This window comes from Pinus tabuliformis, chromosome 7 (assembly GCF_031772625.1).
Source record: "Pinus tabuliformis cultivar Carrire ecotype Pingquan chromosome 7, CPIR1, whole genome shotgun sequence".
Classification (NCBI taxonomy): domain Eukaryota; kingdom Viridiplantae; phylum Streptophyta; class Pinopsida; order Pinales; family Pinaceae; genus Pinus; species Pinus tabuliformis.
Window position 1 is genome coordinate 159,075,362 of NC_142293.1, and position 11,887 is coordinate 159,087,248.

Sequence of the window (11,887 nt, forward strand, 5' to 3'; positions counted from 1 at the left end):
AACATGACACTTTTTGCTTTGTGTTGGGTTGGGATATCCTCCTTTGTATTGTTGACCTTCCTGGGTTGGGCTTTTCATTTTTTCCTTCCATCTGATCTCTGACACGTCATCATGACCACTAATCCTATGGATCCAAAATCTACCCAACTTTGAGTTGTGTTGTTGATATGTTCAAGAGTTGTCCTTCTGCAGTAACCCTTACCTCTGATTCTCTGTATCATCCAAAATCATTTTGCATCCCTTTGTCTCATGTCGATGATGTGGGATACATTATGTTTGTCCTTCAACATGGTCGCTTCCTGTCAACTTCAACTCATTATCCGGGAAGTTGGTTGAGAGACTCACTTCTAGTACCTTAGAGCTTGCATGCCCTAATGGCAAGTTCTTCACACTCAATGACAAGTTCACATCATTGGCTTTTGATTGAGTGATTTCATGGATGTTCGACTTCAGTTCCTCTATTCACATTCCGTGGATTGTGCTGATAGTACCTTGAGGACCATTGTCATTATTGGTGGTTTCTCTCGTGCTTGTTAACAGTTTACATCATTGACTGGTAATCAAGTGACTTTCTATCATGTTCGACGTCAGCACATCTATTCACATGTTAGAATTTGTACTTTGATCAGGTCGTGTTGGAGCACAAGACCCTAGACTCAAATCACAGAAGTCCAGGTTGCGAAGTGATGTGACATGGTTATGTTGATATACATGTCTCTTTAAAATGGATGGCTGCGACCAGACCATGAGTTATCATATGTGATCCTTCTCATTATTGGATGGTTGTGACCACACCTTGGTTTCATTATGATCCTCTTTATCAAATGGCTATGCCCATGCCTGGATCTGTTTACATGATCATTCTCTGGATGGTTGCATCCATGTCATGATTCATGTATCATTTGATGGTGTTTTCAGTTATGTATATGTATTTGTACTTGCTTGTAGGTTTTCCCACGATAGGTTACAATTCCCCGCACTTATTCATAAAGCATTTCATCCCTAAATCTAGTTCGGCCCTCATGCTTAGGGGGCATCTGTTACACAACATTATGTCACTGTCCCTGTACTCCCTAGTCCTTGATTCTAGAGGACCTCTACAGTGAACCCTAAATGCTTTCCCTTCATGAAGAAACTCCCATTGTGTCCCTCTTCATGAGCAGAACAATTCCCTTTTGCACCATTTCCCCAAAATCTTCTGTTTTTCCCAATTTACAAGACTGGCACTAATGGCCCTTGTCCTCCTCACACTGATATGCAGGGATTAACACTGTCCCTAGCACTAACCAGAGTGACTGAGCTTTGTTCCAGTCGCACCGGTCCTCTTATGAATTTTTTTTTAAATAAAGAGTCGAAGCTTCCAGCTCTAGAAGCTTCGTAACGGAAGTCTGGTAAATGGTTTGGCCAGATGGGGTCGAGGATGTAATTTGGGCTCCTTTCCCCTATAAGGATGGAACTACCTCAAGATATAAGACCTTCTCCCATGAGAAGAGGATCCATCTCCCATCCATTCATGCTATATAAACCTCCCTTTTTCCCAAGAACAAACTAGTGTTAATGTTGGTGTGCTAGTGCTAATTATGTTTTGGAGTAAACAGCAAGTTATTCATAATTGTAGTTCTCTATTTGTGTGAGGGAGAAGTGTGAATTTGGTTTATTGTGAAGCCTAAAGGGAAGATCCTTAAAACTATCATTGTCGAGGCCATCATGGAATGCTAGCAGAAGTATGTGGGAACCTAGTTTTTGTCAGAGGTTGTAATATTTTCTTGATTCAATGTATATGCAACTATATATTGATTTCCTACATGATGTGTCATCTTATATGTTCATGGCTTAATGTTTCTTGACTTGTTAACTAGGTTGAATTACAATTTGTCTATTATCATGGTTATTGTTTGATGTTGTTTACTTGTTTCAAGTGTTTGAAGAAGGAAATGAGAGATAGCTGGAGTGAAAAAGAAAGGTCATCACCAAACGGGATAAGTGTACTAAGAGATAGGTCCTCTTAATTGGTTCTATCCTAAGGAAATCTTCCATAGAATGTATTGGTTGTGGCTAGACCCATTATCAGGCTAGAGGAATTGTTTGTGACCGCACTCATAATTTTACTTCACCACACTCTCCTACAGAGTCAGTGCATGACCCTCTAATTTCAATTGCATGAATGAGATCTTTTGACCTTCCTCGATCTGATGGATGCTGAAATAAAATTCCAGTTGTTGCAACTAGTGGTTTAGGTTCAGAGCATCAATCTCGCCATGGTATAGCTTTATATCAACTTTTTCTTCCATTATGAACAAGGATTGATTCATGACACTTGTACTAGGTTGACCTTTTTCGGGTTCTTTCTTCAGTTGGTTCTTCGTGTCTTCTTGATCTCCTGACCTCTCGATCCCCCTTCTGATTTTTCCTCTACATTCGAACCCCCATCTTCTCCAAATATCCCCAACTAATTACTCAAGGTTGTCATGAGGAGGTTTACATTGTAGTTTATATCCACGACTTGTTCTTCGAGATGTGAAAACATCACCTCTGCAGGATCACACAGTTCGTTTACAGATTCATCACCCATGATTAGGGTTTTAGAATTTTCGGCCCTGTTGAACTAGATCCTTGCAATCTCCACAAAATGCCCAAAGAAACCCGATGCGAATGGAAATTATGCAGAAAAGTAGAAAACGAAAAAATAAGCTCACACACACATAAGATATAAGATATTCTCTCTAGGAAACCCTTTTGGGAGAAAACCCAACTAGAAGGTGAGGCCACTTCACTCTCTTTCTCTATCTGGAAATATGGTTGCAGGTACAGAGAAATCATGCTTGTGGCCTGTGGGCTGCTACAATGCACAGATCCTCTCTGTGTGCTCTACCTCCTATCTCTCTTGGCTATCTTTTCTTAGCTATGGAACAAAATTCACTCGAAAGAATGGAATGTCTCTCCCTCCTAGTGACCGACGTATAACACAACCCGATAACCTACTAGTGGTTAAGTTTGACTACATCAACTCTTACCTAGAGTTACAAAATAAAATCTTCTAGAGCCTTTTACATCAAAAACACATGACTATCCCCTTTCTAATGAATAATGTTGGCTGACATGACATCCTCCTGAACTATAGGTGTGAAAATAGGAAGGTCAACTTCTAAGTGGCATAACTTTTGCATACGGATTCTCATTGATGTGCTTCTTGTGTTGTTGGAAATGTCTCTATGTGTATAATAACTTAAAAGGTGTGATGCTAAAATGGCAAAGTTTTACCACCCAAAAAATGTTGTTTTATGCCTCAAAACACTCCTGGAAGGTTTTAGATCCCATTTCGCCAAATTGGATCCCACCCATAAAAACGATCCCATGAGCTGATTCCTCCACTTTTCCCACTCCAAATGAATCGCGATGGATGACAAACAACATAATGATCCAATTTGGATCACTTATGCATGAGACTTAGAGGCTCCAATCATTGGGAGACAGGCTTGTGCATGTAACTAAAGGGCTCCAGTTGAAATTAGCTAGTGTTGTGCTAGCGATGAAGGTTTTTTCATGAAATTTTCTCTAGATTCCTTGCGCAAATCAGATGAAAATTGTCATGGAAATTCCCATAAGCTTCTAAATTAAATTTGTAAAGGTTGGAATTGGTCAAGTAAATTCTCTAATGGGTAAGTAGTGATGTTAGTGAATTTGATTTTATCAAGTTTGTGCACCTTTGATCCCATCCCAAATATGAATTTCACCCAACACATTTTATATACATTATTTTGGAGTTATGTGAGGGTTAGCTTACTATGACAGTGAGTTGGAGAAGGATTCATAGAGAAGGAATGCTCCATAATTAGTTGTGGGCATAAATTCTTCAGTGTATGAGTGTTAATGGCAGTGAATGGAGCAAATTGCTGAAGCAATGCATCAATATTCAAATCAGATTTGAGTTTGTTGTAGCAGATTTTTTGTTTGGAGGATTGGAGTACAGATTATATTGCTGGATGGCCATAGTTTTGATGCATGGATTTGACCCACTATTTTTCTTATGTTGAGAGCATGTTTGTGGTGGTATTTTTGTTTGGTTTATTGATTATGTCTTACTGCTAAGACTTGGAGTGCAAAGCTAAAGTCTTGTTGAGCAGAGCATCTTGGATAGAGTTTGAAAATTTATGAAAGGAGGTTCACACATTGTTGAGGAGAAGTGATATCGAAGCTTTAGCAAAAGGAACAATTCTCCCTCCAATCAAAGTTGGGTGAGGATCGTTGATCATGGTGGCCTTCAGTGAATGGTAATCCCTAGATCCATGAGAGAATAGAGCCTTCCGAGTTGATTAATAGAATTGAGTTTCTTGGCTGATTGGTGTTGCCCTATTGTATATGAAGTTGAGTCTCAAGGTTGATCAAAGTAATCTAACTATGTAAAAGACAAATTGCTTGACATAATAGAAATTTAGAACAGAGCAATAGCACCAAGGGTGGTTTTTCTCCTGGAAGCGTTTCCACCAAAAATATTGTGTCTCATGTGTGATGATGATTTTTATGGTTGTGCTTTGATGGTTTTCTTGTATTTCATGTTTCTTATATGTTTACATGTTTATCATTTAATTGTTGATGATATATGTAAATCTGCTAACAAGTGTGTGATTCAACATAGTTAATAAAAGGCATAAATTGTGAACAAGTCACATTATTGATTCAACCCCTGCTCTCAGTAGTGCTCAAAGGATTCCAATAATTATACAAGGTGTATAAACATAAAATTAACATAAATTTTGACTAGAAGTTTTAAAGTTAATTGCGATTCAAAAATAGTTAGAATAAAGAACCCTAGGAGATTCTATAAATAACCCTTCTTGTTCCATTTAATGACATCTTTTGAAAAAATGCCATTATCATAGGGAAAAATAAGATTGTTTATATAAGAACAAGAAAAGTTGAAAAAATTCATATGTGGATGAACATGCCCACTATTAATGCAACTTGGAAGGATTAGTGCTTCATATATATAATCATATGTAACTAATAAAGTTTTGAGAGCAATCTTTGTTTGAAGTGGTGAGACATGCTAAGACACTAGGTATTGGCCTAATGCATTGTTATTGCTATATTGTTGTTGTTATTAGTGGTAATGTAACAACCCCGAAATTAAAACATACAACTAATTAGATAAATTATGTGATTTATGATCAACACACAAGTTATCAACGATTTAACATCGAATTTCGGAAATATGAGCAGAGATAACTTACCTGTGGCAATGATATTCCTTACTTGTGATTTTGGAGTTGAACACTATTTGAATCCTGCTAACCGCAACAAAGTTTTGGGGGTGACTCTCCACCAAACCTTAGGCTCAATTGCGCAAAATCTTGCTACAACTGGGCACCCCCGAGCCCTCAATCAACGTACTACTACCAGGAATCCTTTGTCTCACAACACTTTTCTCCCAAGAAAATGGATGATGGAATCATGGAATGATCTCTATATTAAATAGAGCAAACATTGGAAAGGGAACCGTATGAACACACTCCATGTGTCAACATGCAACTTTTATTTCTTTATTTTAAGTTTAACTTAATTAATAATTCTCTTAATATAATTCTTTGTTATTTTATTCATTTTTACTTTTTGATAACTTTACTTATTTTTACTATTTTTATAGTTCTGTTAATTTAACTCTTTCTTATTTTTTTGTACTTTTTGTTAACTTTCCTTATTTTTACTATTTTTATAGTTTATTTTTATTTATATTTATTTAGAACTCTAGTATTGTTATTTACTATTTTATTTATTTATTATTATTATATTTTCTTCATTATTTATTATTTATTTACTATTATTATCTTTTCTTTATTGTTTATCCTTTATTTTCTTATATTTTAATTATATTATATTGTTTATTATTTATTTTTATTATTATTATTAGGGGACATTACATACTCCCCCTCTTTAAGGAACTTTGTCTTGAAGTTAAGTTGAATTATTTAACATTTTATTTAGTTAGTTATTTATTACTTCATAATTGCCCTACACCCCCTACTAAACTAGTATAACTAGCAGGCATCGAAAGTTTTCACAACACCTGGGAAATCTCAAGTAATCTCTGTCCTTTTTCCCCCTTTCAGAACCAGACATAAGCCTCCTCAGTCTGTATCCTAGTCCAAGGCTGGCCCCAAGGCTCGTGCTTGACTCAGACCTCATCTGCCCTAAGGCAGGCATCCAGTAAAGTACTCAATGATTTTGGGCATCTCGCAAAGTTGGCCCACTCCCTCCACAACTACTAAGGCGCACAACCCTAGGCATCGAAGTCCTTACACCCCCACTATAATTTGGTATCCCAATACAATACTAAGCACCTGGCCTACAATATCAGGCACTTGGTCTCCTCAAGATGGTCCTGTTGATGCCTTGAAAATTGTTGTAACAATATTGGGGGATAAGCACCTAGTCTGGACCTTAAAGTAGCTCTTTTTCCGTTTGGTGTGGTGGCTCTGACTGGTTTAACTAGGTCTAGTTACCTTCTCCCTATCGCTATTGGTTTATAATGTATCTTTAACTACCAATAGACAAGGATATCAAATCACTTCTTCCTACTGATCAGGCAAGAAAATTATCCTTAAGCTAATTTAGGTTCAGCCAAGCCACAACTAAAGTTTTGCCTCTTTGAGAATAGGACTTAAAAGAAAGTAGAACTTAATCTAAATGCAAGCTTATTCTAAGATGCAAGCAAAAGAAACTAACTTAATCCTATCTCAATTAGGCAGATATAGATCTAACCCAACCAAGAGCAAGATATTTAAAGTATTGGGATTTAAACATGTTTTGTTTATAATGAATATTAAGTTAATGATGTAGTTCAATTAACTAATATTATGGATATCAAAACACATCCTATTGGGACTTTTTAACTGAAATAATAAACCAACAACATTCCCGGAAGTAATTCACAAAAATGATATTGATTATCAAATCGGTAAATCCAATAATTAAACAATAATATGCAGAAATAGTTCACAACATATTACTATTTAATAAATCAGTTTTATAAGACAGATTTATAAGTAAGTAATTACTCAGAAATCATAATTTAATCCATAAGAACGGAGATACATAATAACAACATTGAGACAAATTACCTATATTGACAATAGTGCATAAACATGAATAAAATGACATTCCTATTACCATAAAAAATGAAATTGATATTTGAAACAGTAATATTAAAAATACCAATTTATTGCATCCATTTCTCTATCCCTCGTCTCCAACAGCGCTTTACATTGCTTGAACTTCTACTTTCAAAGCTAAAGCCACAATAGTGCAAACTTTTCTCTTCATGCATAATTCAAGATACAAAGGCAAAATCCTCAATAATCCCGAGATCTGATATTTTCTCTCCTCCCTCCTACAACTCTAAATTCCTACTACAGAAATGCTTTTAGAAGTCTAAAATTGCAGAGAAGAGCAGCCCCTTATTACATTCTGCGATCTATTATTTATCATATTTTCAAAAGTATTTTGAGATGAGAGTTTGTTGAAGAAAAATCTGCGCAATCCAATTTTATTTGTTCAAAAATTCCAATCTTTAATTGTTGGAGTATTCTCATTGATTGAGATCATTTTCTCCATATCTCTTCAACTGTTTTTCTGTAAAAGGAAATAAAAAATGAATTAAGATGCAACAATAAAATCAAAATATCATTTTTAGCATTAAAACAAATCTAATCAAATGCAATTAATTTAAATAATTGAAAATAAAATATAAGTTTTCTATTGATGCCTGAGATGATTTAATTGGTCAAGGATATTATTGATGAATGGATCTGCATTGAGAAGAGGCTTGGACAAATGAAAATGCAGAAAATAAAACTCAGAAAATTGATTTTGTTTTAGAAATTCGTAGCTTGATCTTCTGCCTGATTTTTGACCCAATAAATAACCAAATCTGTTAGTGAAACCTCCTCAGAAATGTTCTCCTTGATTTTATCTTTCCAATGAGCCATCATGAGCCTCATTTGGCCAAGTATAACTCAATCTATGAGCTTTCAAAGTTGATGAGTCAAAACTGGCATGGAATTTCTGTTGTTGGACTAAAAAATCAAAATTTTTAATTAAAAATTTAATCCTAAATTATAATTATAATTATCTAATAGTTAATTTTAATTTAATTATTAATTATAAACTAAACTAATTATTTAATCTAACTAACTATTTTTATAAATTAATTAATTTAAATAATCTAAATAATAATTAAATTTTAATTTAATTAAATTAACTAAATTTTATATATTAATTTATTTATTTAATTTAAAATTTAATATATTAAATCTTTAAACTAATTTTAAATTATAACTATCCTCACCATATGTTCACTCATTTACTCACGTATGAGTGAACTTGAAACATTAAGTAAAAACCAAAGTTTATGAAACTTATGCTCTTTGACATTTTAAAGATTGGCGATTGGGGATATGACGGGTATCGCCACTTGACAAATCGCGAGGTCAGGGTTTCGGAGAATTGATAAACTTATGATATATAAAAGCTTGGATGCGATTATATATATATATATAAATGAATTTTAGTTTATAAACTACAGCTACTTTAATAAAAATGAAAATTAAATTAAAGCTATTCTTAAATTATGGTTTTATGAGATTATAATCAATTTGGAAATTGGAGTAAATTACCAAAATCTTGATACTTCATGATTTGGCTAAAAAATGTTAGTAATAACTAGCTAGGGGTTAATATTTAAAATAAATGCATTATTGAATTAATTTATTTACATAATGCAATATTGTACATTTTCTTTTTGCATTTTTAACCCAGACTAGATAAATGATGAAACTTCAAAGGAGTACCATTTTCAAACCAATTGACCAAATGAGACAAAAAATGTCAATGGAAAGTTTATAAAAAATCGATTCTAACAAAGTAATTGTTAAACACACATGGACAGAACAAGAGTGTGAAAAATAAATCAGTGAGTGCATTTTTATTAACATAAGATACACATTTATAGTACAATACGTGACTCTTGGGATTCAGATCCCAAGGTCTCTTGGACTACTTTTGTCCATTCGAATTCCACACTAACCCTTTAGGATTAGGTGTCCAACATTCCCCCCCTTAATCCGAAGGGTTATGTATGAGTCCAAGAAGAGAGCTGTAATACAAAATGTGCAAAAATGCATGGCAGCACTAGGCTGAATGTGCTCTATGAAATGTTGGTAAAAAAGGGCGGTGGTTTAAGGATGACCACCAACACTGGAACGCTTAGTGCTGTTCCCGGAACTCTTCCAAAACTGGCAAGAAACTAAAGTTTTCTGCTAGAGGAAGTGTTCTCAATCTGTGATGGTTTAAGGATGACCAACAACTCTGGAATGCTTAATGCAATTCCTGGAACTCTTCCAAAACTGGCAAGAAGCTGAAGTCTTCTGCTAGAGGAAGTGTTCTTAATCTGTGATGGTTTAAGGATGACCAACAACTCTGTAATTCCTGGAACTCTTCCAAAACTGGCAAGGAGCTGGTGTCTTCTGCTAGAGGAAGTGTTCTCAATCTGTTCACGGGCATCTTTGTCTCTGGCTACAACTCTGAAACTGGTGTGGTAGGTTGTGGCTCAGGCTCGCTCGATGTGACTTTGAAGCTTGTAGATGACCATCATTTCCTCCCCTGTCAGGTTCAAGGTGAGAAGATGGAGAAAACTCAACTGCAAGACTGTTCAATACTCTGGAACAAGTTCTGACATGTGTTTGGAATATCTTCTTGGTTGTTGATGCCCATTGCCAAGAAGCGATCCATCCAAGATGAATCTTTGTTCTTGCAGGACGTTTGTTTCTGAAGCATCTGTTTGAAGAATGGCTGGTTTTATGACAGTGCTCACATGGATGAAGATCAAAACAGTGATCTTTCAGATGGCCAACTCGATCACAGTGTTGGAATTTCATGATCTGTTGTTGTTGTTGTTGTGGAAGAGGGGCACAATCTGGAACGGCTGGAGGTGAACTATTATGAGGAGCAAGTGAACTGTCATAAATGAATCCAGCACTCTGAAACTGAATGGGCTTGGCATAGTCTGGAATATGAAAGGACAAGTCCTTGTCATATCCAAGACCAGTTCTGTGCTTGTTGTGGACAAGCTGTTCCCAAGGTCTGATGATGGGCTTGGGAAGTGCAGATTGAGTTTCTGCATCTGCATGTACACTCGCTGCTTTATTGGGTACTGAATCTGAATGAAATTGAACAATATTGACTTACTGTTTATGGGAGTCTGCTTCATTGTTCTGAACAGAAACAGGTTCAGAATGATGACTCCACTGCTGTAATTCTTCCTGCTATAGCTGTGATTCAAGCTGCAAAAAATCGATCTTTTCCTGTGCATTTTGTAGACATGTCTGAATTTCTGAGAGAGATCCTTTGCTGATTTGTAATTTGTCATCAACAGTAGATAATATCAGAGTTTTAAGGAACTGTAATACATCACTGGTTCTAGCCATTTTTGCTTCAATGTCAGATTTACACCTTAAAAACTGATCACAACTATTACTCAATGCAGAAAAGTAATACCCACTCACAGTACACAGCAATATCCTTTATAAATGTGCAGCAAATGAATCAATGCATATATATGTGGACAGATACTATAATGAGTTTTAATACCACAACTGGGGCAGCACCAACTGCAAACTTGCTTGGATCCTTCAAATACTCCTTCACTAAATGATGGCTATCAAAACTTCAACAATTATAACACCATGTCAATTTTAACAAATTACAAGGAAATTTACCGGATTGGCTTTGGGATCTCAACAGCCTGCAACTTCTGGATTTCTCAAACAACAAATTCTCTGGTAAGATCCCCGCAAAGATTGGTCTTTTACAAGCTCTGAGGAAACACGGTGCAGCAGAGTCTCAGCCGGAAACGCTGTGGCAGGACAAACTCATATTGAATTTCAAGGGAGGGGAGCTCTTTTACACATATTTCTTTTCGACGCATGCATTTTTGGATCTATCTGGAAATCAACTAAGTGGGCGGATTCCTTCTGAATTGGGATTGTTGAACAGCCTTAGAAATTTGAACCTTTCCAGCAACACTCTCAGTGGCAATATCCCGGTTGCACTTGCTAATTTAACCCAGCTGGAATCGCTGGACCTTTTTTTTTTTTTTTTTAGGTTTGAAAACTCAGATACAATGTCAGGTTTGAAAACTCAAGACATGTTCTGCCTGATATAAAGGCATCTATCTATACGATGCCATCGTGCCTCGTTCAGCATATGTCAAAATATATTTATTTCATACATATATTTGCGTAAATGGGAATCTACAGTTCTGAAGTACAGAAACACTAGCAGTGAATGCACTATTCCAGTCTCAGCCTCCAAAAGATTATTTGCGCCTATACAAACCATGAGACGACTGAGAGCTCCTCACTTGTTTCAGCATACATTAAATCAGCACTTATTAAATTACTACAAAGAATATTACCCTACAAAATACAAAATTAATCACCCTTCAGACTCTGCAGATGATGTCTCGGCCATCAGAATCCGCACATTGTGACCTCTGTCTCCTAAGAGGGTTACTTGGCCAATACTGATACTGGAATCCGCACGATGTGACCTCTGTCTCCTTTCAGTAGTATTTCACCAAAGCTATAAGTGCCAGTGGGAGATTTGGAAAATAATGTCACCCAAAATGGTTTGGACTGCCCTTCTTCCAACATTAGAACTGAGGGTTTTATGGTCAGTGACACATCCGGTGGCATTAAGCTGGAAATCGTATATTTTTCTGTTTGCGCTACATTGGTAACCCTTCTCAATACCTGGACTTATCTATAAATCATCTGGATGGCCAAGTACCAACGGCGTTGACGGGTATAACCGGCCTGGCGTTACTGAATTT